This window comes from Ovis aries, chromosome 14 (genome assembly GCF_016772045.2).
Source record: "Ovis aries strain OAR_USU_Benz2616 breed Rambouillet chromosome 14, ARS-UI_Ramb_v3.0, whole genome shotgun sequence".
NCBI lineage: Eukaryota > Metazoa > Chordata > Mammalia > Artiodactyla > Bovidae > Ovis > Ovis aries.
The window spans coordinates 13,945,063-13,964,690 of record NC_056067.1 but is presented as its reverse complement, the minus strand read 5'-3'; the positions used below and the strand labels follow the sequence as shown (position 1 = coordinate 13,964,690).

At 49.4% G+C, this 19,628-nt stretch overlaps 1 protein-coding gene across 6 annotated transcripts in view; it reads left to right on the top strand.

Moving 5' to 3' along the window:
* ANKRD11 (ankyrin repeat domain containing 11) overlaps nucleotides 1-19,628 on the top strand; it is a 117,438-nt gene that overhangs the window by 30,284 nt on the left and 67,526 nt on the right. The window contains exon 1 of one of the 6 annotated variants that reach the window (XM_060398284.1): nucleotides 14,966-18,362. The exons of the other annotated variants lie outside the window; for them this stretch is intronic. The gene's annotated coding sequence lies outside the window, so the exon portion shown is untranslated. Of the gene's footprint in view, nucleotides 1-14,965; nucleotides 18,363-19,628 lie in introns of those variants that run through there. 6 annotated transcript variants of the gene reach the window in all.

Genomic DNA, 19,628 nt, shown 5'->3' with positions numbered 1-19,628 from the left:
CAGCCACCACCTATTCTGCTCTTGTCATAGATTAGCTTTGCCTGTTTTATCAGAGTTTCTCATGAACGGACTCAAACAAGATACTCTTTTTGCATCTCACATTATTCTCATGATTTTTAAAAGAATTGAGATAAAATTCACATAGAAAAATCTGCTGTTTTAACTGTTTTCGAATGTATGGTTCTGTGGCCTGTGGCATGCTCGCGGTGTTGTGCCACCCCTGCCACCGTCTTGTTCTGGACGATCTTATTCCCCAAAGGGAATCCCTGTCCCCGTTCAGCAGTTACTTTTTGTGGGCCCTCAGCTGCTCACTGCCGCTCCTCTGCTTTGGTGCTCTGTGGATTTGCCTGCTCTAGACATTTCAGGTTAAGAGCGTCTTCTGCAGTTGGTCTTCTGTATCTCAGTATTTTCAGGGCTCATCTTTGTTGTTGTGTGTACTGGACTCCATTCTTTTTCATGTTTGCCAAGTAGGGATATGCACCTCTTTGTTTCCATTCATCTGTCAATGCACATGTGGGCTGTCTCCACCTCTGGCTAGTGGACAGTGCTGCTGTGAGCAAGTGTGTAAAGTTTCCTTGGAACACCTGGTTGGTGTTTGCCTGGGAGTGGTATTGCTGGCTGTGTGACAGTTCTGTGCCTAATTTTTTAAAATTTTATTTTTAATTTATTTTTTTGGCTGTGCTGCGCAGCACATGGGAGTTTCGTTCCCTGACCAGGGATTGCTCCTGTAGTGGAGTCTGCGGTCCTAACTACTGGGTGCCAGACAAGTCCCCAGGCCCTTTGTGACTCACTTTCCCCTGTGTATTTAGTGAGCGCGTCATTTCTGTCCGTCACTGAAGGAACAGCTATAAAACATGCACTACTTGCCAGGTGCCGTTCTGCTTGGTTCTCAAGATCTGCTCATTTCATCTTGTTGACTCCTGAGGGGGAGACCTGCTCATTTCTGTTGTTGAGACGAGTAAATCCAGGCCCAGAGAGGCCCCGCAGATCATGAGTGGCGAGGCTAGCCTTGGGCCCTGGGCAGCCTGGCTCCAGAGCCCCGCCTCTGGTCACGTGGTCTGCAATACAATAGATGCCGTCTGTTGTGTGGGCGGCTGTGTCTCCAGCAGGCCGCCCAGTGGGGAGTGACTGCCCTCCTCGCTGCACTGTGAGCTCGTGCTGACGACATGTTTCTCGCAGGAGTGTCTCTGTCGGCCCGTGTGAGCCATGCTGTGGATGTCCTGTGTGGCTGCTCTGAGCTGCTGAGGGCACTGTTTCGGAGTCCTTGGCAGTCAGTTCCTGCTCAACGGGAAGGCAGCTTACCTGGCAGAAGGGTCATTTTGTAGAGGGAGAAAACTTTTTCTGGTTAGCAGCTTCGGTACTTTAACTCAGCTACAAATTCCTTTTAGGAATGTTAATAAAAGTATAGGTACTGTCTGAGGGATTCTTGCCTCTGTTTATTTGAACTGTTAATGATTTACAAACTGAGTTTCATGTGTGCAGCAGAGTGATTCAGATGTTAGATTCTTTCGCACTACAGGTTGTTACAAGATACTGAGTATGGTTCCCCGTGCTATACAGTAGTTCTTACTGGTCATCTGTTTTATATATAGTAGTGTGCATCTGTTAATCCCAAACTCCTTAATTTATTAAGGCTTCTTAAAATGCAATTTTTAAACATTACTTTCAATTTATGGTTAAGCTTGTCCCATGTTTTCATACACATACATATATTTTATATATGTACATACGTATAAACATATTTTTCTTTTTTTAAACGACAGAGTAGTTATACAACTTGTGTTTTTGTGGTTTTGTTTTGTTTTTAAAGAAACATTTGGTTCTCAGTTGTAGTACACAAGATCTTTAGTTGAGGCATATGGGATCTTGTTCCCTGACCAGGGATTAAACCCATGGTCCCTGCTGTGGAAGCACAGAGTCTTAACCCTGGACCACCAGGGCCCAGTAGGACCACTAGTAGTCCATAGTAGAGAACGCTGAAAATGTGCTGAAGATGTGTTTCTCCTCATAAAGTATTCTTGAGTTGTGACAGGTGAGTGACCGTGTTCACCTCTTTGTTTACTAAGTGCAAGGCATTATTTGGTTACCCCAGATCCAGAATGTGGACACCCCTCGCCTTTGAAGACTTGGGTGGGTAGAGGGTGGAGAGATGGGGGTTGGCAGTGGCACTGGAGATGTGGGTGGGCCACGCACAGACTGCCTGGCCTCACGGTGCATATCGCTCCAGCCACGTTGAGCTGCCTGCTGCCACAGATCACAGGGTTAAAGATTTAGGATACATGTGTCAGAGGGATCTGTAGCGAATTACTGTGAGTTGTATCCTCAGCTTTGGTTGTAGATGACAAAAGCAGTTATACAGATAACAAACTTGAGTTTTTTAAGAATTTATTGAGGCTTAATTTTTATAGCATAAATGGACTCATGCATGCGTGCTCAGTCGCTCATTCATGTCCATCTCTCTGCGACACCATGGACTGTAACCCGCCAGGCTCTTCTATCTGTGGGATTCTCCAGGCAGGAATACTGGATTGGCTTGCTGTTTGCTCCTCCAGGGGATCTGCCTGACCCAGGGATCAAACACTGGCATGGAGATCCTCTACCACTGAGCCCCACTTGGGAAGCCCAAATGGACTCATGTGATGTGTATAATTTAGTGATTTTTCTGAGCTTTACTGTGTAAGATCCCTCTTACCTATTTCCAGTTAGTTCCCGTTTCTGCACTCAACCCAGCCACTTGCTCATCTGCTTACATTTCTGTAGATTTCCCTTTATAGATAATTAATATACAAGCCCTTAAACACCTTTAAAGGCAGCAGAAGCACCTTCCTTACTCACTTGTATGAAGGCGCACTTTATCTTGGAGTAAAACCTTGCGGTCTGACCTAAGAGGACCAGGTGGTCATTATTTTGGACTCTGTGGGCCCCAGGTGTCTGTCACAGGTACCCAGCTTTGCTGCTGAACCATGAGAATAGCGGTGGGGACAGGAAGAAATCAGGAGAGCCCTTCACAGAGCTAGTCCTCGGCTCCTCTGGTTACGGCTACATGTCCTGTGAGGAGTGGACCTCTTGCGGACTTCCTGGCCCTTTCTCCAGGGGTGTGACATGTTGATGGCTGATGGAGAACATACCTACTTAATTTCTGGGGGATATGTGAAGTCATATAAAATGTGAAGATATCTGGGAAGATAAAGCTAGAATTTAGATGACCCTGGTGATTCAGAGAAATGAGGAATTTAGGAGTGCATGCATAGTAGTAAGTTTTAGAAAGAGTTTGGGAATGTTACTCATGAGAAAAGATTTGGGTTTTGTAGGATCATAAACAGGCACTCAGCAGCAGTAAATATGAAAATGAGTCGATTTGGGACTTGCAACTTGTTTCATTAATTTATTGGCTGCACCTCATGGCTTCTAGGGTCTTAATTCCTTGACCAGGGATTGAACCCCTGCCCCCTGCAGTTAACATGGAGTGTTAACCACTGGACTGCCAAGGAAATCCCCCAAACTTGGTGACTGTAAATATGGATCCGTCACATTTAACTGGGAGAACAAGGCCTCCTGCACCATCAGGTACAGGTTTGACCTGCAGCCCCTCTTCCCTGGGAAAGCGGTTGTTATTGTGGGAGTTGCCCCTCTGTCTTACTCTCTGTGTCAGTTCAGTTCAGCCGATCAGTCGTGTTTGACTCTTTGCGACCCCATGGACTGTAGCGCACCAGGCTTCCCGGTCCATCACCAACTCCCAGAGCTTGCTCAAACTCATATCCATCGAGTCAGAGATGCCATCCAACCATCTCATCCTCTGTCGTCCCCTTCTCCTCCCACCTTCAATCTTTCCCAGCATCATGGTCTTTTCAAATGAGTAAGTTCTTTGCATCAGGTGGCCAAAAGTATTGGAGCTTCAGCTTAGCGTCAGTCCTTCCAGTGAATATTCAGGACTGATTTCCTTTAGGATTGACAGGTTGGATCTCCTTGGCAGTCCAAGGGACTCTCAAGAGTCTTCTCCAGCACCACAGTTCAAAAGCATCAATTCTTCAGTGTTCAGCTTTCTTTATGGTCTAACTCTCACATCCATACATGACTACTGGAAAAACCATAGCTTTGACTAAATGGACCTTTGTCAGCAAAGTAATGTCTCTGCTTTTTAATGTGCTGTCTAGGTTTTTCATAGTTTTTCTTTTAAGGAGCAAACATCTTTTAATTTCATGGCTGCAGTCACCATCTGCAGTAATTTGGAGCCCAAGGAAAAAATAGACTCCTTGTCAGAGTCTTCAGTTTTTATTTACTTCTTTACAAAAATGGAGAAATTCCCTCCTCCAGTTGGTAAATGTGCAGCACAGACTGGCCATGCACATGTGTGGCCCCATCACAGGGAGGGAGGAGGTGGGAGGGTGGCTGGGTGGGTTGTGTCTTCCTGTGGAGGCTGAGTGCCTGTCCTGGGCCTGTGAGAATAGGTGTGTATATATGCTGAAATGCAGTTAGGAATGTGAGTGAAGGTTAGAGGCCTTTGTACACTGAGACATATAGTCTTCTCTTTTTTTCTCTTATTACATTGTGAGCATCTCTTCACTTCTTGAATTGCTGGACGTTCATTTGGAATCTGAGGAAAGAATACAGAAGTTTCCCAGGATAGCATTAAAAACAGGATTTTTTTTTTTTTTTTTAGTCATGGTACCTGTGTGCCTCTCTTCCCTTCACAGGTATCTCCCCACAGGTGCTGGGCAGCGACCCCTGCTTGCAGGGAGCCGGGTCCCTGCGGAGACCTCCCGTGCCCTGTGGTCCTCCCACCCCTGCCTGGTGGCTCCCAGGACCCAGAGGCCATGGGAAATGACCATGCATACGCTTCCTTGGGTGCTGGGCCCTTTGCAGCCTCTTCTTGAGGGAGTTCTTTGCTGAGCCATCTTTCAGCAAAGGCGGAAGTGAAGTGAGAGTCCCCCACCTGGTTGGTCCAGGGTGTTAGGGTTCTGGCCTGTGGCCTTTGTTCTTAACATGGCATGTGGAGGAGTCACAAGTACCCAGGTATCGCTAGCAGTGGGGAGCCCTGTGTAAGTTGGCTTCCGCTCTGTGACTGGAGCTGTGGGTGGCTTCTGACTTGTATTTGTTTCTGCTTTTTCGTGCATAATGCAACATCCAGTGGGACTTGGGGCAGTTGGCTGTGTGCTGTATAATTGAGACTTGCTTTGGGATTTTCTGGGGGCAGAATTTAGTTATATTCTGGTGTAGTTCAAATATTTTAATTTTTCCCTTCTAATAATTTTTTGTGTCTAAGAAAGGAACTCCAGGAAGAAGATGTGAAGATATACTTGAATTTCTATTAAAGTACATAAATAGTCATTCTGGGCAGGCTTATTTGGTGGCTCAGTGGTAAAGAACCTGCCTGCCAATGCAGGAGATGCCAGAGATGTGGGTTCGATCCTTGGGTTGGGAAGATCCCCTGGAGTAGGAAATGGCAACACACTCCAATGTTCTTGTCTGGAGTATCCCATGGACACAGGAGCCTGCAGGCTACAGTCCACGGGATTGCAAAGAGGGATACGCCTGAGCGACTGAACAAGTTGGGGAGAAGCAGGAGCGCCTGGGCCACATATGGGACTTGTGAGGGGATCCTGAGGCCTGGAGGCCTGGAGAATGGGCCCCACACGGTGTGGACACCGCGGCCTGCACTTGCGTGTCACTCCTGCAGCGGGCTGTGTCCTCCTGGGGCTGGCGCAGGCCGAGAGGGCACTGTCTTTGGCAGCAGCTGAACTGTGGCCCGGGCCTTGTGCTGGGCTTTTCCCAAGCTCTGCTTCCTGGAAGCCTTAAGCAGGTACAGAGTGCAAGGGTGGGGCCCCTGCCTGGGCCAAGCTTCTTGGGCTCCCTCTGTGGGTCCAGGCTCCTGCTGGGGATTTCATGGTCTCACCTCCGGGCCCCTTGCGACTTGCTGACCTGGTTGATTTTGTCTTACGCTTCTTTTAGGTGTGAGCACTGAGGAAAACCTGGCTTCTTTTCTATATTCTTGACACTCAGGAGTTTTGTCTAAGCTTCAAGGATGGAGACCTTTTCTACATCTGGCTTCCGGTGCCCCTTCTGTCCCTGCCAGGGTCCGGGCACCCTTGGGGCCTCTGCCGACAGGGCTTGGCTATCCCTCACGGTAGTCCATTATCACGTCTAACTAGGAGCTGATCGTGTGTGCGTTTCTTACATTCTACACAAATGCAGTTAGGAGGCTCTTTGAAAATTACTTTGGAAATAGAACTGTAAATAGACTGTGCAGGCACTGCTCCTCAGGAGAGTGGTTTTAGGTGGATTCTTCTCAAAAGCAAAACTTCATGTTCTCTTTGCTGTTTACTTGTTGCAGGACATATGCTAGGCTAGGCTAGTTCTTCGTTTTTAAAAACCTGAGGCTGTCAGGATATCAAAGTCAGAGGAGGGATGGATGTAGGAGGGTGTGGTCACTGCGTCTGTGATGCCGCTCCCCTGTGTTCCTGGCAGTTGAAGGATGTGGGGTGATTGCTGGGCGCTCAGGCACCAGTCCCAGGGAGAGGGGGTTAGGGGTGCCGTGGGGGTAGGGTGTGGCTCCAGTGGCAGCACTCTGGGCTCTGGAGAGCTGGCATGCTCATCCTGGGTTTGCGGGGTTGAGGATTGGTTAGGGCCCTGGGGCCCTGGAGCCCTTCTCCTGCAGTCCTTCCCTCAGTGACCCCAGCGTTGTTCCCCGACATTTGTCTGTGTCCTGAAAACCTGGGTCCTTGCCTGTTCTGTGTTCCACAGAAGAGGCTCTGCTCTCACCGCTCAACATGTGGGGAGACGTGCCCCCTGTGGGCAGGGGGTGGGGGGGGTGGGGTGGGCGGTAGTCTGGCCAGTGTGTGTACACACGTGTGGGGTGGTGAGGCGGCGCTCCCGGCTAGAGTTGTGGGGCTGGAGTGCTCGAGGCAGAGCGGGCGCTGCGCTGTCTGATGGATGGTGGTGCTCCTCGCCGTCTCCACACAGTCTGATGCCCTTTGATGAGCAACTTCAAGCCAGGGCTCAACCTTCCAGGGACGAGTCAGCTGTTTGCAGCTGCCTCTGGCCTGCTGTGCAGAGATCTGGGCTTCGGGAAGCTTGTGCCTGGGTGCCCTGTGCCGGTCCCAGCCTTGGAGCTGGATCATGCCTGGCGGGTGCCATGGATGCCTCCAGACCCTGCTGCCCGGCTGGACCCCTCGCACCTTGTGGGTGGAGCCCTGCCTGGTCTTTGGTTGGTACTTGTGGTTGATTTCTGTTTGTTAGGATCCGGGAAGGTGGGCTTCTGTGCTGCCAGCCCCCCCGGGGGCCCGTGTGCATTGGCCTCTGTCCCTTCCCACGTCTGGGAGAAGAGGCAGTGGACAGAAGTTGTTGGCTTCGCTCCGCTGGTGCTCTTTATCTGTCAGATTTCAGGTGCCGTCCAGGGATGGATGGAGTCCTGGGACCCAGGTCCAGGCCTCCATAGTGGGTAAAGCGGCTGATGCTGACAGCTGGCCCTCCTGCACCTCTCTCCCGAAAGGAGGCTGTCTGAGAAAGTGTGTTTTCACGCTCAGCTACTCTTCCCAGCAGAAAGCCTTTTATGCACAGCAGATCTTGGGCGAGCAGCCACTTGCAGTTTTCCATCTGTTCAGTTCCATTTCAGACGGAAGTCATAACTAGAGCGTCTCTGGGCATGAAAACCTTTCTTGCTGATAAAGTCTGTGCTCACTGCTGTTTGATGTGGAGGCTTGCAGTGTGGTGTGTTGTTGTTTGAAAGTTGCACACCCTGTTTATCTGTGTTGAGTCTTGTTACTGTTGTACACAGGAGAATAGAACTTATGTAACTACTTTCCTTGGTAAAACATCTCAGCCAGTTATTGTTGATTTCTGATTGAAACTTGCCATCAGCTTTTGCCCCAGCCCTGGTGCATGGGCGTGCTCCAACTGAAGCCGTGTGCCTGACCTGAGACTCGCCGCCTGTCCAGCCTGGCAGGTGCTGTGTCCTGTCACCGCAGGTGCATGTTAGCACAGGCTTGATTCCTGCCACCCTCCAGGGACAGACCTTTGTTCTCAAGGTGCTTTCTTCTGAGCCTCCCTTGGTCATAGGTCATTGTTTTGTGCCCCTGCTTAATTCGGCCCGTTTGTGTATCTCTTTACATGTATAAGAGGGTGTTGCTTACTTGTCCCTACAGTGTCTTTAATTCATTTCTGTTGCTTGTAAAACCTGTTGAAAGGGATTAACAGGTCTGGTTGGCCCTGGGTGGGGAGGGTGTCGCTCCCACAGTGTCCACGTGTCGTGGGCAGGTGACGTGTGTGCTGGCACCCTCCCAGGTGTGCAGGGCGTCTGCCTGGGGAGTGTGCCTCCTCCTCATATCACTCCCCACCCCCCCCCGACTGGAGGGCTCCTGATGCCACGAGTGCAGGTGCCTGTTTGTTTTTGCTGAGAACAGGCCTAGCATCAAATACTTCACATTTGACAGGTTTCTTGGCTAGAATAAAAATTCCTATTTATCTTTCTAGTGAAAGAGGGAGAGAGACCGGCTCTTGTGGTGAAGTGCTGCTAAGAGTGGCCGCGAGCCAGCTGGGAGAGTGAGGGTGGCGCTTGGAGGCTGGCCGGGGCTGAGGGGCCGTGACGGGGTCAGAGGCAGCTGGGAGCCCAGGCCTTCCTGCTGCTGGGGGAGTGGGGTCTGCTGTGAGGGTCTGGGGAAGAGGCTGAACCAACCCCAGTCTGCCCTCTTAAGGATGCAGGCTTCTCCACAAGCTGTTTACAGACATCTTTTGGAAGCCAGTGTTAGGGTGTGTAAAACTACTCCTGAATGACATACTCCAGCTCAGTAAAATGGATTTGTTTTGGCCCAGAACCTAGAGGTATTGAGAGAGAGAGATGAAGACAAGCTTGCGGGATCTTGTCCTCCAACCAGGGATTGAACCCAGGCCTTGATAGTGAAAGCGCTGAGTCCTGACCACTGGACCACCAGGGAATTCCCTAGAATTGTCTTTGTTCAGCATCTGTTTTGAACACAACTCTAGGGAAAGGAAAAGGAACAGTCTTTGTCCCTTGTTAACAGGTGGCTTTCTGAGAAGTTTCCAAAGTTTGTTTGTACAAGATTCATTATGTCCAAAAACATAGTCTTAATTATGTTTTGAAGAGTTAGAATGTGGACTGTTGAGATGAAGCCCCAGTAAGAAGGAAGGAGGCCAGGCCTGCCGCCTCTCCCAAGGACTTGCGTCCGCCCGGCTGCCCCTCCCTACCCTGTCCTTTACGGTTTCTGCACCCCTTTTCCTGTCCGCGTGTGCTTGGTGTCCACGAGGGATGTTCAGGCCTACCTAAATCCTTCACAGATCATTGAATTAACGCTTATTACTTTACTAAAAAATATATTTCTAGGGTTTTAGTCACAGTTCACCTTGATTTTGCTGCCTAAGCAAGCATTTTTAACTGACAGACTTTTAATTAGGAGCTATATAAACTGGAATAAATTGTTTTGAAATCTCCCAACAAATGCAATGCCAGGTTGAACTTTCTGGTGACTTTAAAAAAGTGCTAAAGTTATCCAGGGAGGGTGTGGGAAGGTAGCTTTCCAGGAGTGGCGGTCATTGGCCAGCACCATGAGGTCACTGTGGCAACACCGGGTTACGTGGACTGCTACGTGCAGCTTCTGTTTAATTATGCAGGGTAGGTTTAATTTTTTAGAATCAGGTTTGCACATCTTTGAAATCATTCTTCTTTTGAAGATTGATTTTTTTTTATGACTGCATTTGTTATTGGGTAGCATAATATATTCTGACACTGGGTTTGCAAAATTAAAAAAAAAAGTCTGTAATAGACTGTTGTGTACATTTCTTCAGTCTTTTCAAAATGAAAATTCACTTAAATATTTTCAGACTTATCTCCCAGAGAGTTTGAGCACATGTGCAGTGCTGTGGGGACAGTGGAGGAGGTGCCAGCAGGACTTGCAGCCCCCAGAGTGGGTGTCCCTCTTTCTGGCCCACAGCCCTCTCCAGGGCTTCAGCCCTTTGGCTATTTGGGTTGTTTTCTGGACCCTTGGTTGGGCTTGTCTCTCTTAATGCTCTGGTTCCCATGCGCCCCTCCGCTGGGACCATAGACATTTTATCCCGATGTGTGTGTTAACTGTCCATTGTTGAGCTGCAGCACCCTGGGCTCTTTGGAGGACGCCTGTGGTGTGAATTGTTCCATTGTCCCCTTGAAGACCGGAGAGGAAAAAGAGGCAGGGAGAGTGATGTAGTAGACAGAGTGCAGAGCTGGAAGCGAGGGCACTGTGTGTTTCAGAACTTGCAGTGAATCCCTCTGCAGCTCTTCTTCTGAGAGCAGAGTCACAGATCACAGAGTGGAAAAGGTGGGTGTGACTCAGCTCCTAAACCAAGGACAAGCAGAGGGTGTGGGCCTTGGTGCTGCAGAGCCCTTTGCTTCAGGCAGGCCATGGGTCCAAACCCAGCTGACCTCTGCTGCGGTGACTGCTCAGCCTGCCCGGGGTCTGTGTGTGAACACGTGGAGTGGACGCTGGGCTGGGCTGGGTTTGCCTGTGGAGCTGCATATGGCTCATGAGGCTGTTGGTGTGGGACCAGTGTTCCTTTGTGGACAGCGTGGCCATTTTCACAGGCCTCAGTCCTGAGGTCTGTCCTGTGTGTTTCAACTTCATCTTGAATATTGCTTTGCATTTTAGATCAATTTTCTTACACACACCATCCCCCACAAACTTTTTACTAGTAGTAATTTAATAATCGTGTTAACGTGAACTCAGGCCAGCAGCAGCCCAGACACTGGGCAGCTTGTGGGATCTTGGTTCCCTCCTGAGCAGGGCTGAGCGCGGGCCCCTGGCAGTGGAGTGCCCAGTCCTAACTACTGGACTGCAGGGAATCCCCTCACTCACACCCCTTCATCACTGTTTTACATGGAGACCGTTGTCACTTGTTTTTCCTTTTGATGCAGTTTTTAGCACTAAAAGGGTATGATTCTGCTTTCTTAGAAGTAAAACCATTAACTTTGTGTTACACATTTAGAGGTCACATATTGGGTTGGCCAAAAATTCTTTCAGTTTTAAAGTAAGAATAAGATACATTTTTCATTTTCACCAAGAACTTTATTGAACAATGTATTCACTGTTTTGTTCCACTACCTTCTGCCATTTTTCAGGTAATTTCATAAAAATCTGTCTTCCCAAAGCTTTTTATCTTTTTGAGCAAAGAACTGTTTCTGATGCCTTTTGCAGTCTTCCAGGGAATTGAAATTTTTTCCATTAAGAGAACTTTATAAAGATTCAAGTAAATGGAAATCTGAAGGTGCAATGTCTGCTGACTATGGCAGATGTATCAGAACTTCCCAACCAAGCTGTAATAGTTACTGCCTGGTCATCAAAGAAACATGCATTCTTGTGTATCCTGATGGAAGATTGTGTGTTTTCTATTGGCTAATTCTGGCTGCTTTTCGTGGAGTGCTGCTTCAGTTGGTGTGATTGGGAACATTATTGAATTAATCATTTGGTTTTCTAGAAGGAGCTCATAATAGAGGACTCCCTTCCAGTCCCGCTGTATGCACACCACCACCGGCCTTTGGTGAGGTTAGTGGTGGTTCATTCTGCTTGCCCTGAGATCTCTTCTGTTCCACATTATTGTGCAGTATCCACTTTTCATCGCCTGTCACAATTTGTTTTAAAATTGGAACATTTTTGTTTACGTTTAAGAAGAGAATTGCACGCGGGAATACGGTCAATACTTTTTTTTTTCTTTTTGCTTAACTTTATGTGGAACCTTAACATCAAAGTGATGAGCACAATCTAGATGGTGCAAATGATTTTCACTGCTTGATTTGGATATTTTAAGTGTGTCGGCTCTCTCCCTCGTAATGCAGCGTTGATTGTTCCCAGTTAATGTCTTGATTTTGATCGCTGCCAGCTTCAACTAGTCTGCCTGACTCTGGAGAATCGTCCAGGGAGAAACCTCTAGCATGAAACTTTGCAAACCCCTTTCGACACGTTTGTTCATATACAGCACAAATCTTTTCTTTGCATTTCAGTTGTGATTTTACCTTTCTTGAAATAGTAAAGCATAATATACTGAAAATGTTGCTTTTTTTCCATATTCAGTATTAAAATGCGCACACAAAAATTCACCATTTTTGAGTTTTTAGAAAATGTGTGCTGATGTGACAGCTGTCACAATATAATCTAACAAAATTGTTTTGAATCAAGTTAAAGACATCTAAGCACTACTGGAGAGAGCCATCTTATGGAAAAAACAGAGTGAACTTTTTGGCTAACCCAGTATAATTGTGCTCATGATTCATACATAGAGCTGCTTTTACCTAAATATTGTCCATCTTTCAGAAATCTTGTGTTTTTACCAGAGAGAGTGGAACTTACTCACCCTTTAGTGCTAAGTAGGAAAGGTAAGAGTTTTGTTGTTGTTGCGCACCTATGTGCATTTTGAACAACATCTGCCGTGGATGAGGGTGATGCTCTGTCATGATAGTTAACCTGTGAGGTGATCAGAAGGATGTAGTTACATTTGATGCTTGAGATTGAGTCCTTTTATTTTGAAGGATCTGTGCGAGATTCTCTAGCACAGTGTCTTCCAAAATGTGAATCATGACCCGTCATTCTTAGTTAAGAAAATCTCCCTGCCCCAAGGACATAGACATAGCTTTCTGTACTGTCTGACAATGTTGTTGTACTTCTGCTGTTTATGGTTGAGCCTGTACTCTGTCCCAGACTGATGTCTGTGCACGAGCTGACTGCTCACAGCTTCATCCATGAGTGGACTGTCCTTTGCCTGCTGATCTGGAGTGCTTGCTGTCATGAATGGGGTCTCCCTGTGTGTGCCCACGTGGTGGTGGAGCTTGTGTGCGTCCCATTGGTCGCCTTGTCTGTCCTGGTGACACTGTACCGTTTTTCATCGTAGGTTCTAACTGTGCTGATGTCTTGAAATGCAACTGGCTTCTATGTGTTCATCTGTATTTTGTGTCCAGGAATTTTTCTTTTTCTACAGATGAGAAAACTTAAGAATGACACAGGCTGTTAGAATGTACCCAGGGTCACTGCCAGTACAGGGGCATGGTCAGAATTTTAACAACGGCCATTAGACGCCACTGACACTGATCTGAGCTTGCATGCATGGCCCCACATTGATCTTCAGGAAATTAACCTGGCTGCTTGTGAAGGTGGTAAGCTGGCACTCACAGATGCATCAGGGGCAGGAGAGCTGTGCCCAGGTGCAAGCTCTGTGACGGCAGAGTCAGTGGAGGTGTGCAGCCCTCTGGGAAGGAGGCCCGAGGGGCAGGGCCTCACTGTGGCCTGCCTGCTGCTGGGACGAGCACAGGCACCGAGGCAGACAGTGCTCTGTTTTTGGTGCATATTGAAGACTTTGTGTGACTTCTGTCTTGTATTCTCAGTCATAGAATACGTAAGTGTCTTTTTTTAAGGTTATTCATTTGTTCATTTGTTGGCTGTGCTGGGTCTTTGTTGCTGGGCGGGCTTTCCTCTGGCTGCAGTGAGTGGGGCTGCTCTCTGGTTGTGGCGCGAGGCTCCTCACTGCGCTGGCGTCTCTGCTTGTAGAGCACGCGCTCTGGGCCACGCAGGCTTCAGTGGCTGCGGCTCCCGGCCCTGGAGCACAGGCTCAGTGCTCGTGGTGCACGGGCTTAGCTCTCCACAGCATGTGGGGTGTTCCCGCACCAGGAATCCAGCCCACGTCTCCCGCATTGGTGGGCGAGCCCATCACCACTGAGCCGCCAGGGAAGCCCTGTGAGGGCCGTTTTTGACTCTTGGAGTGAGAGCCGTGTCCCGTCCCCTCACAGCTTATAAATTGGCGTTACTTTACTGAGAGACCTGTCCTGTGTTTTCATTGTGGGCCTCTTCTCAGGAATCTAACTTAGTGCTAATGTCATTTTTCTGAAAATGGTAGCATACATGTCAGGTTAGGTTTGGGTGAGTATGGTTTTTCTTCATAATTCTCCTTTCTTGTCAGCTTTTACGAGATTGGGGACAGTTTGTGCTGAGTTGTGAGGCCCTCTCCCATATCTTTAAAGATACCATTGATAAATGTATATTAATTTCAGAATTTCACTAACTTGGGGTAAGCGGGTCAGTCCATCTAAGGGCTAAATGTTACTAATATTTTTTATTTTTCAAAAATATTGAAAAGTGAAAGTGTTAATCACTTAGTCATGTCCAGGTCTTTGCGACCCCCATGGACTGTAGCCTACCAGGCCTCTCTGCCCATGGAATTCTCCAGACAAGAATACTGGAGTAGGGTGCCATTCCCTTCTCCAGGAGATCTTTCTGACCCAGGGGTTGAACCAGGGTCTCCTGCATTTCAGGCAGACTCTTCACCGTCTGAGCCACCAGGGAAGCCCCTGATCCTTACTTCAAGATGTCTCAGCTGATGATTGATTAGTTTACTCTCGTAATTATAATTATTGAAAAATATGTAGTTAGGGCTTCCCTGGTGGCTTAGTGGTAAAGAATTCGCCTGTCAGTGCAAGAGACACGGGTTCAATCCCTGGAAGATTCCACATGCTGCGGAGCAGCTGAGCCCACATGCCACGACGAGTGAGCTGTGCTCCGGAGCCTGGGAGCCGCAGCTGCCGAGCCTGTGTGCCCTAGGAGCTGTGCTCTGCGGTGAGGGAAGCCCCGACCACAGCGAGGAGCCTGCGCACCACAGTGAAGAGGAGCCCCCGCTCGCTGAGACTAGAGAAAGCCTCGAAGACTCAGCATAGCCAGAAACAAATGCATAAAGTTATTTTAAAAAATAATAAAAAAGAGAAAAGTATGCAGTCAGAATGTTTTGTTTGCACGTGTCTTACAGTGTGTTGTCGATGTATTTAAGTCTAAAGGAAGTAGACAGTGGCTCCAGGAGGCAAGGGCTGCCCTGATGCTCTTGTGCGTTTTGGTCTGAGTTGCATTATTCTTGCTGAATGATCATTCTGCTTTGTTCTCTTCTCACACCCAGGGTTTGAGATTTCCTAGTAATACTTGCTATTGGGAAACAGTGTGTCTTTTCTACGGGAGTTTCTCTTCCTGCTGAGGGTCATTTGCCAGGAAAGAAATTTGGATTTTAATGTTTTAATAGAAGAAGAATTTACTCACTTTTCAGAATGGAGACTCTTTGCTTGAGGGGTCTCCTGGGAGACTGGGCGGAGGGGACGCATGTGCACCGGTGGGCGTCTCCTTGCTTGGCGGCAGAACCTGTCGGCTGACGTGCTTGTCACTCTTAACAGTCTAGCACTGTCATTGCAACAGAGTGTCTTCTGGAAATTTAAGGTGGTTTAGAAATGAAGTGCAGCACCAGCACATTAAACATAGAAATTTAAAAGAGGAAGATCTCTCCTTCCTTGACTTGACAAGTTGAAAGCACGTTTGTTTGTGCAGGCAGGGAAACTGCGGCTGAGGGCTGGTGGGTGGGCGTCAGGCTCCCAGCAGGCCGGTCACCACACTTAGGCACACACCTGCAGGTTAGGCTGCACCCCACCGTGTAGCCCTTTGCACGAGGCATTTCAGGGTGCTGTTGCTGTGATTGTGTGTTTGTGTAGTCTTCAGGGTGGGGACCCCTCTCATGCCCAGGATCACAGCACAGATCACTCAGGACACATTAGATCACTGGTAGTCCAAAGACAATCTTGACTTGAGCCCTGACTTCCTATAAGTGGCGTGGCCTAGCTGGCCCACACTCTTCGCTTTATTAGGAAGGCTTGGGTCCTGCCCCTCAGAGCAGATTTTGGACCCAGGAGACGTGTGTCTTGGCAGGTATTGTGTCAGGCTGTTGGGTAGGCTTTCGTTTGGTGGCCAGGCAGCTGGGCTGGAGCATGGTCAGTGGACCGGTAGCTGGTGTCCCTATGTCCTTGTGAGGACAGATGGGACTTTGGGTCCCCTCTGAGCGTGAAGCTAGTCCTGCTCCAGTGACTTCCATGGAACCCTCTCATTTCTGTGGTCTTCCATCTCAAACCAACCCTCTCCAACTTATTTGGAGGGTGAGAATGGTAAGGATTCTCAAGGTTTTGTATTTAGGGGTGTGGGTAGGCAAATGGGACTAGAGCAGTGCTTATTTATTAGATTTGCTTGGGAAATATTAAAACAGTTTTGCACTACTCACCCCCAGACACACTTAATCTGAAGCATCTTCCGGGATGGGAATGTTCCGGGAACAAATCACTCGAGATTGAAGTCTTTGAAATACAAGGGCATGTCTTCTGAGCAGCCTGTTGTTTCTTCTGAGCCACTTGTTTCCACCTGGAGCGTGGAAAGTCCTGGGTGGCGGTGGGGTCTTAAATTCCTGGTGGGAGCCGGAGACTTGGAGGCCAGTGTCCTGTCTGTGTCACTGGCCCGGTTTCTGTGGTTAAAGAAGAGCGCATGTGTATGTCACGCGGCTGTTTCCTCACCCAGCCTCTGCAGGCTGAGGGAGTGCTTCCAGTCTGAGCACTTAACTGGCTTGACTGGGGCTGGTGAACACACCTTGTTATACACCTTGTTCTGCATTTGATAATGTGGTCTGGTTTGAAAGCTTTGTGGCGGGAGCGAGGCAGAGGAGGAGCACAGTGTGCAGGTGTGTGCAGCAAGGGCGCTCGCAGCTCTTGGAATTGGTGGGTCCGGAAAGGAGACTATGGATCTTCGTTTCTGGACATGCGCTGACTTGGAGGCAAGGCAGCCCCCGCTCTCTGGGAGATGGCATGCTGGGCCTGTGACCCTCAAGAGCTGCTCAGGAGCCCACCGGGCACCATTGCTTGGCTGGGCTAGAGGGACGCGCTGGCCGGGGAGGGCATCCTTACTGTGTTTTTACCTCTGATTAATTTTGTCCATTAATCACATGTATTTGGGGTGAATTTTCACTTGGGTCAAAGGGTGCTTGGGAGCTGGGTGGATAGGAAGGGCACGGATGCTCGGAGGTCTGGAGCTGGGCACTTGACTGTGACCCTGGGAAGTGGCCTCCTCTCTGCACCCGCTCTCCCAGGGGTCAGTTGTGTTCTCTGCTCTGAGGCCAACGCTGGGCCTCATGCTGTGCCTGCTGGTGCCCAGGATGCGGTGTGCAGCCCTGGAGTTGAGTACAACAGTTGTCCTCCAGCATGATGGCCACCTGACGGAGAACCAGAGAGCGGGCCTGGAGAACAGCCCCGGGACACGGGAGTGGAGGGGAGGCGTCTCCTGTGAGGAAAACGGGGTGTCTCCCAGAAACTGGAAGCAGTCTGGAGTTGCCGGGGTGCCTGTGTCCCTGGGGCACTCACCTTTAGCGGGGTGCCTGCAGTGAGAACCCGCCCTCCGAGCAGGAAAGTGGGAGCTCCTTTGCTCTCTCTGTGTGTGTACGTGTGTGCAGGTACATGTGTGCGGATACGCATGTGCGTCACCAGGGTGGCGTCTGAAGTTTGGACTTGAATCCACCCCTCGAGAGCCCAGTGACTCCTGTGGGTGGAGTGGGGTGTGTAGGGGTAAACCAGACATGGCGCGTCCCCTTCTCAGCAGCGTGGTGGCAGTTGTGATGACACGAGTGGGGGAGCACTGGGGCTGCTGAGTCAGGAGTCTGGCCGGCTGCTGGGGGCTGAGAGAGCACAGGTTTGGAGCTGGATGACTCCAGGCTTCTGTCTGGGTTTTGGTCATGAGCTGGGCACAGCAGGTTTGGACTTGGAGGATCTTCTAGACAGGAGTGCCCCGAACCAGGGCAGGAAATACAGTCATAATTACCTTGGGGCTCATCTGTACGCATGTGTGATGTGGCCTGTCTCTGGTGTGGTGAGCTTTGTGTGTTCAGTGGGGAGCTCTGAGCTGGAGATCGGGAATGGGGTCTACCAGAGGGCTGGTCTGATTGCCCCTGGCGGGCCCACAGGAGCAGGAGTGCTGTGAGCAGAGAGGCTGCAGTGGGCTGTGATTCTGGACGCAAGTGTCACGGCCGCAGCCCTGGCTCCTGAGACCAGGTGTCTCTAGGGCCAGGTGCCAGTGCCCCCGGCCACGGCAGGTGACAGTGTCCTCTCTGTGGAGCGCGGGGTGCTGACTGGGAATTCTGAGTTTGCTGGGAGCTAAACACTGGTAGTCTGTTTCCTGACTTGGATCCCCAGGAAAGCTGTCTCCCGTCTTGGTGGTCAGGGTCTCCAGTGTGTCTCTGATGTCTGAGTGACCATGTTCTGTGTGGCTTGTTGTGTGGAAGGGGCGTGGGGCGCTTAGCACCCTAGGCCCAGGAAGTGCCCAGGGTGGTGGAGGGTGGTGTGTCCCAAGTGACAGTGTGCTGATTTCAGAGACTGAATAGTATTGTTATTTGCAGTATTCTAGGTGTCGACTTCCGGAGAAGGCAATGGCACCCCACTCCAGTACTCTTGCCTGGAGAATCCCAGGGATGGCGGAGCCTGGTAGGCCGCCGTCTATGGGGTCGCAGAGTTGGACACGACTGAAGCGACTTAGCAGCAGCAGCAGCAGCAGGTGTCAACTTCATCATAAACACTGTGTTATCCTGTTACTGTCTTTATAGGAAAATCGAGATGCTTAGTGAGCAGCTTGTGCTTTTCAGGAAAACCGAGATGTGGTTGGAAGCTGCTTTTCTAGTCCTTGTGCTTAATGTCAGCTTCAGAAATCCTGTGCCAGCAACAGAAGGACAAAAAAGTCCTGACCCAGCTGTATACACACACGTGTAGCTCACGTGCAGACCTTGGGAGTCCACTGTCCACGAGCGCTTGTCCCGCCGGCCGTGCCCGCTTCCTGTCTGCGAGCCCCATCCTGACACGGCAGCACTGGTGTGTGTGAAGACGGGAGGGTGCTTGATGGGTCTGTGGAAACCGGGTTTGTGTATTCCTGAGACCGCACAGCTCTCTTGGGAGAGCAGTGTTGCTGTGACCCTGCAGTGTCACCTCCGCTTCCCACCGGCAGTGTCGCGCATTCATATGGCCAGGCCACAGCGTCCGTTGATTTGATTTCTGGCATAGGTCTTTGGAGAGGCTTCTCAATAAAATCTGTTTTTTTTTTAAAAATAGTCATTTTGGAAGATCATATATGGTGCCATTTGCTCTTTTTTTGATACTAGACTTTGAGTTTACTTTCAAATAGTTGAAATTGCTGTGTTTTGATGTAAAAATATTTGATGAATGAAAAGATGTTTTTAGTTGTCTCTGTACCTTTAAACTCCTAGTTTTGAATGAATACATGATGAATCACATGTATTATTTCATGTACCTACATGTTTTATTACTATTTTATTTTTGGCTTTGCTGGGTCTTTGTTGCAGTGTGGGGGCTTCCTCTGGATGTGGTGGGGAGTGGCTGCTCTTCGTTGGGGCACACAGGCTTCTCGTTGCGGTGGCTTCTCATCGCAGAGCACCTGTTCTCGAGCGGGCAGGCTTCAGCAGTGGGGGCACATGGGCCTGCTTGCCCCGCAGCATGTGAAATCATCCCAGACCAGGGCTCAAACCTGTGCACTCTGCATTGGCAGGTAGATAGCCACAGAACTGCCAGGGAAGTCTCAAGTTTCATGTGCTTTTGAAAGACCCAGATATATTCAGTATATCCCTCCAAGACATTTTTCCATTCATTGATAAGATTTTTGAGAGTCGCTTCTGTTGATATGTGTAGCTGCAGCTTACTTATGAGTAAGGGGGCTGTTTGCCTGTGGCTGGCCTGCCCACGAGGCCCCTCTGTGTGATATTTCTTAGTGACATTGATGACACATGCTGGTCGCCCAGGCCCTCTGGCTTCT